A 7,380-nucleotide genomic window follows, 5' to 3' on the forward strand; every position below is an offset into this window, starting at 1 on the left:
TCTGGCCTAGTACAAATTTTTTCTTCCAAATATCAACCTCCGCCGCACTCTCAATGTTTCCATCACCAAACATCTGGTAAAGGTCGAGACCAGTCTCATCAAGAAATTCACCAAGGTGATCCAAATCGACATCCGGAGGTATGTTTGCCTGATGCATTAATCCTAAATTCGAACCATATTCATTACCAACAACTAGCGGGGGGATTGATTGGTGCGCTTGTTGTCCGAGTTGGGCAACTCCTTTCCCTGCCCGCTTCTTTTTCTGTGCCGCCTCAATTGACTTGGTGAGAGTGCGGTCATAGTCTGATAACGTTGATTTGGACGGCTTACGAGATTCCCGCTGTTGATGCTGGTAAGAAGTCACCTTTTTTCTTAAAATATCCGGAGCTACGAAGAAGTACGGTTTCTCTGGGTTTCTCCTTGCTTCTTGATTCATTTTAAGTTTGTCATAGAATCTAGACATGTCTTTTTTATATGCATCAGTTCCTTCTTCCTTCTCTTCAGATATTATTTTGGGAATAGCCCTTGGTTTCACGGTGGCTTTCTTTGCAGGCGGGGACTGGTTCTTCGTTTGAGGGGCTGGCCTCTTGCTAGGCTTCTTGGTAGGCGGGGGCGGGGGAGGCGTTGAAGACCTCCTTGGAGGTGTTGGCAGCGGCGTTGGAGACCTCCTTGGAGGTGTTGGCAGCGGCGTTGGAGACCTCCTTGGAGGTGGCGGCTGTGGCGTTGGAGACCTCCTTGGAGAGGGTGTGGATGCAGCCTCGTCTTCCAACACAATGTCATCGTACAGAGCACTATGATGATCTGGCGATTGAACAATTGGATTTAGGTTGGGGGAGGATCTGCTACAAAAAAAGGAATGACATATTATTATGAGCAGATTGTTAATTATTTAAGCCAATACAAATTAATGATGTAGTGTTTTCATCCGCACGTACCTATGGTGAGGTAGTTCAGAAGGAGGTGGAGCCGACATCCCTGGAATGATGATGTAGCGCTTGCGCCATAGAATGAATGTCTTCTCCGCTTCTCCTAGAGTCTTCTCGCCATCACCTCCAGGAATGTCAAGAGGCAAATCACTAAAACCTTTTTCAGCTTTATCTACCGAGATGGTGGCATATCCTTCTTGGATTATATTCCCATGAATCCTTGGTGTCTTGGTTCGGTCGATAGGATTAACAAGACCGATAGCCACCTTGATTGTGGAATTCTCCTTTGGAATGTGTAGCTCACACGTTGTACAAGGTTCAGTGACGTCATCCACAGGGAAGCGCAGTCCTGTGTCCCCTTGATTTGGTATCTCCGTGGAAGCGCAGCTGCTTTTCAACTGAACAGATTGGCTAATGTTGATTCCTGGCTCTGATGCCTGCTTGCTTGCACTCACTGCTATTTGCACTTGCCTTTTGATTTCCTCCTGCATTCTTGCTTCAAGGTTTTTTTCCCGCTCCTGTGCTTCACGCACCGCTTCCTCCAACCTCTGGAGCCGGTGTGCCTCTTCTTCCTTCTTTCTCTGGCGACTTCTGTAGGAAGGTCTGTCCTGAGGGAATCCATGCTCCCACGAGACACTTCCTTTGCCTCTAGTTCGGCCACCATGTTCAATAGTCCCGATGGCGTATGTCAGCTCATCCTTCTCTCTGTTGGGCCTGAACGCACCACTAGCAGCAGCTCTCTGAGCATAAAACAATCTTTCTGCTGCTTCTTGCAGTCTTGCGCCATAAACGCACTTCCCTGTCTCCTGGTCTAGTGTTCCCCCATGAGCGAAAAACCAATTCTTTGCACGTTCTCCCCACTCGAGTGATTCTGGTCTGATACCCTTGGCAAGAAGGTCTGCTTCCATTTTGTTCCACTTCTTAATGGCAGTCGGGTAGCCACCTGATCCCAAGGTATGGTGGTATGTCTTCTATTGGGCATTACGTTGGTTCTTTATCATCCGACTCACACCCTCTTCTGAAGTCTTGTACTGTACAAACTCATCCCAATAGGGCCTCTACTTTGAGATCGGGCCTGGGACAGTAAAATCTGGTGCTATGTTCTTCTTGACATACGTCGTGTATAGGTGTTTCTTCCAAGTCTGAAACTGGGTGGCCATCTTCTTCATTGCCCAATCCCTAACTCGCTCCTTCAATTCATCACCATCTATTATATCATCATAATCATCTGTTTGGAGCGTGAAATGTACCAAGACATCATTCCAAATTAACGCCTTGTCACGATCGGAGACAAAACTGATATGAGGAGCATTGGTCTTCTTCTTCCATTCACGGGTACTAATCGGGAGCCGGTCCCGTACAAGGTAACCACAGTGGTGCACAAATTTCATTTTATTCGGCCCCCCCCGGTTCTCCTGTATCCACATTGAACTCCGAGATGATGAAGCGACCCTCCAATGGCTTTTTGGGACCTCGAACATTTTTACTCTTCGTTGTAGTTGTTGATGTCGATCCAGAGGGCTACAAAACATAAACATTATTTTTAATGTCATGAGCACACATAAGACATATGATAATATATATATATAGCTAATAATAAAAAATATATACTTGGCCAATATGTTGTTGCTCATTTTGTTCAAGAGCTAAGTACTGACTCCCGTCATCTACATCCTCTTGCACGTTATTTTTAGCACCATCATCGCCGGCAACTTGAGTGCCAGTGTTGATCAAATTCATCATCAACTCCTCCTCATCCATATTTCTCGGGTCGGCCATCTAGCTTCAAAAAACAAAACCAATATATAGTACGTCAAATCTTTGCTTATTACATGCGTAAAATCTACAAACAATATGCATTATTAAATCTTGCCCCTCGATCACGGACGCAATTCGCCACACTAGGACGAACTACGTCGGTACTAGGGCGAATTAGGGCACGAGAAAGGGCGGTGTGACAAGAGTGGCGGTGCTCCACTCCGCCGTATATATGTCTGTACACATAGGTGAACGAGGGCGGCGATGCTCCGTCGTATACATAGAAACGCATGGACGAAATGCATATGAATACAAATGACGTATATATACGTGTCGGCGCGGTGGCCGGTGTGCTGACGACGATGACGTGAGGCGGGCCGGCGTGCTGACGACGACGACGACGTGAGGCGGGCCGGGGCGGTGTCGGTGCGTGATGTTGTGATCCTATGTACCATGTGATCAACCATGTAGTCATTCATCATATGAGAAAATTCTATGTTAATAATATAAGTATAAGCCATTATGAAATGTAAGTATATGTGTCTTATTGCTCATATAACCATTACTATTTCCGAAATGATAAGAATTTATTTTCTTCTTCTACAGGCGATCTCTGATGCTATGATATAAAGTTTGAAGATAGTCTTCCCAGAAAAAAATATGTAATGCTCATATTACTTTAGCAACATTAATATATTATATCTGTATATTCAAAGTTCACAAATGAAGAAACATGTGATATTTTTGATAAACTAAAAAACGCTTAGTTTATAAACTGGGTATCAAAATTGAGTTCCTATTTGACCATTATATATCCTACAACAAATCCTTAAAAAAAAAAGACCCTACATGAATATATTTGGATAAAATTTCGTTAACAAACATTGATCTATGAAGATAGAAAAAATTCTTCTATTGAAACTGCATCTTGAAATAATGGCATATCATATAGTGATGAATATATGGCGGTTGATGGGCTGGATCATTAGCGGATGGTTCGTAGCGTTGTTTCCAAATAATATATAGCGTGTTTATTATACAAGCCATGGATTTACATCGATCTAATTAATTTCTAAAGTAATTTCATTGGTGATCCTTAATTATACTTGTCATTTAGAGTTCCAAATATTCAAAACTTGCCTTAAGATATGTTTTTATTTAAAATCATTTAGAGTTCCAAATATTCATTTTTAGTTTCTATAGATTTTGTGATTCAAAATTTGGAATTTTCAATCGACCTCGACCGTTGACATGGCTTACACCAAAGTTGTAGTTTTCGACGTGATCTATAACTCGGCAGTGGAGGGCTCGGACGAATGAACAAAGAGATCGACGAATATATCACCTCGAAGCTCGGCAGTGTACGTACTGGAGGGCCTCGGGCCGGCGCGGTGGGGCAACGCGCGGTGGAGGGCCTCGGGCGCGGAGGAGGGCGCGGTGGAGGGCCACGGGCAAGCGCGGAGGAGGGGCACGGGCGCGCGCGGTGGAGGCCGCACGAGGAAGAAGACGGCGGCGCCGGTGTCACGGAAGGCGAACGGACGCGGCGCGAGGTCGAAGAAGAGGGCGGCGGTGTTCGACGAGGAAGAAGACGAGCAGATCGATCTGCCAGGCGCTGGAGGTTATATAGCAGAGGAGAATTACTCCCGGTGCCAGCCACCAACCGGGAGTAAAAACCCTTTACTCCCGGTGCGTATTACCAACCGGAAGTAAAGGTTCCTTTACTCCCGGTGCGTGTTACCAACCGGGAGTAAAGGTATACCTACCTTTACTCCCGGTTGGTAACACGCACCGGGAGTAAAGGCTTTTTTTTGGCGGGCCACGAAACTGCAGCCCACCTTTACTCCCGGGTGGGCTTCCCACCCGGGAGTAAAGGTGGCCTGCAGTTTCGTTTCCCGCCTGTTTTAAGCAATAGTCTTGTTAAATACAATAGAAATGCAATAGTTTTTATTAAATACATAGTAAATTAAATAAAAGGCATAAAATTATTTTGTTAAAAATATGAATTTTATTTTTGTTTATTGCACATAGGAAAAATCGATAACCTAACTTTTTTTATTTTTTGTTAGAATTATAAAACATAATGTAACTAATATTTATTATTTCGTTAATGCAAAAATGTAGTGTTTAATTAAAATTATTAAAATTATTGGTTTTGGACAGAAAATTTGTTTTCACATCATTTTAACGTTAATATTTTAATTTTTCATCACTCAGTATCCTAATTTACCTTTTTGAGAGAGAAATCCCACCAAATCAAACATTGATTTAATTTGAAATATGACATAATAAACATCTGAATTCACAATTATTACATAATATCTCAAACACACACTATATTAAATCACTATATCATCAAGTGGGCACAGCAGTGAACTTCTTCTTTACGTATGTCCCTTGGTTATGATCGCTTCGTAACCATGGAGTGTCCTCATCATTTACCAAGATGCTAGGGTCTTTGTTCACTTTGAAGGGCGGAATTCGGTCATCCTTTTCATATTCTTCTGACATGTCCGACTTGTCCTCAATTCCCACGATGACTCTTTTCCCTGAAAGAACTATGTGGCGCTTTGGCTCTTTGGTTGAGTCATTATCGTTTTTCTCTCTTTTTGGTTTGGTAGACATATCATTGACATAGAACACCTGATTCACATCCTTGGCAAGGACGAATGGTTCGTCTTTGTACCCAATATTACTAAGGTCTACTGTTGTCATTCCATACTCGTTGTCTACTGTTACTCCGCCTCCGGTCACCTTGACCCATTGGCACTTGAACAATGGGATCTTCAAAGTAGGTGCATATTCTAGTTCCCATATTTCATCTATGCGTCCATAATATGTCTGCTTATTCCCATTCGGGTCTGTGGCATCTATGCGGACACCACTGTTTTGGTTGGTACTCCTTTTATCTTGGGCTACTGTGTAGAATATGTTCCCATTTATCTCGTACCCTTTGTATGTGACGATATGCCATGATGGTTGCATAGCCAATAAATATAGTTGCTCATGGATGCTCTCATCACCTTGACATTTTTTTCGCAACCAACCGCCGAAAGTTTCCATGTGCTTATGCGTAATCCAAGCTTCAGTCTTGCCTGGAAACTCGGATCGTAAGAGATCCTTGTGTGTCTCAATATACGGATCTACCAAAGAGGAGTTCTGTAGAACTGTGTAGTGCGCTTTATTGAAATAATCATCATCCGTACCAATATATGTTTTCCTCCCTAGTGTCCCCTTTCCGCTTAGTCTCCCCTCATGTCTCGATTCAGGAACACCAATCGAGTCAAGGTCGGGAATAAAGTCAACACAGAACTCAATGACCTCTTCTGTTCCATAGCCCTTGGCGATGCTTCCTTCTGGGCGAGCACGGTTGTGAACATATTTCTTTAGGACTCCCATGAATCTCTCTAAGGGGAACATGTTGTGTAGGAACACAGGACCGAGAGTGAAAATCTCCTTGACTAGGTGAACTAGGAGGTGTGTCATAATATCAAAGAAGGAAGGAGGGAACACTAACTCAAAGCTGACGAGACATTGAACCACATCATTCTGTAGTTTAGCTAGATCAGTTGGATCAATTGCCTTCTGAGAAATTGCATTGAGGAATGCACATAGCTTTACGGTGGCTAGACGTACATTTGGAGGTAGAATTCCTCTTAATGCAACTGGAAGTAATTGCGTCATGAGAACGTGACAGTCATGGGACTTTAAGTTACAGAATTTCTTCTCTGTCACATTTATAATACCCTTTATATTCGAGGAGAATCCAGATGGTACCTTGATGTTGTTTAAGCATTCAAACATGATTTCCTTCTCCTCTTTGCTTAGAGTGTAGCTAGCAGGACGTAAGTAATGGCGTCCATCATCTGTCTTCTCTGGATGCAGGTTGTCTCTTTCTCTCAAACAACGCAGGTCCTGTCGTGCTTCAAATGTGTCCTTAGGCTTTCCATACACACCCATAAAGCCTAGCAGGTTCACACAAAGATTCTTCGTCAGGTGCATCACGTCGATCGAGCTACGGACCTCCAGGACTTGCCAATAGGGTAGGTCCCAAAATATGGACTTTTTCTTCCACATGGGTGCGTGACCGTTAGCGTCTTTCGGAATAGGTTGGCTTCCATGTCCTTTTCCAAAGACGACTTTCACATCATTGACCATATCGAGTACATCCTCACCGGTTCGGTTGCGAGGCTTGGTCAGGTGGTCTGCTTTCCCTTTAAAATGCTTACCTTTCTTTCTTACGGGGTGATTTGCAGGAAGAAATCGACGATGGCCAAGGTACACGACCTTTCGACATTTTTTCAAGAATACACCTCTAATATCACCGAAGCAGTGTGTGCATGCATTATATCCCTTGTTTGACTGTCCTGAAAGATTACTTAGAGCAGGCCAATCATTGATTGTTACGAACAACAATGCTCGCAGATCAAAGTGTTCCTGTTTGTACTCATCCCACATACGTACACCTTCTTTATTCCACAAAATGAGAAGTTCATCAATAAGTGGTCTCAGGTACACATCGATGTCATTGCCAGGTTGCTTCGGGCCTTGGATGAGCACAGGCATCATAATGAACTTCTGCTTCATGCATAACCAAGGAGGAATGTTGTAGATACTTAGAGTAACAGGCCAAGTGCTATGACTACTGTTCTGCTCTCCAAAAGGATTGATACCATCTGTACTTAAAGCAAACCTTAAG

This window comes from Miscanthus floridulus, chromosome 18, assembly GCF_019320115.1.
Source record: "Miscanthus floridulus cultivar M001 chromosome 18, ASM1932011v1, whole genome shotgun sequence".
Lineage (NCBI taxonomy): Eukaryota > Viridiplantae > Streptophyta > Magnoliopsida > Poales > Poaceae > Miscanthus > Miscanthus floridulus.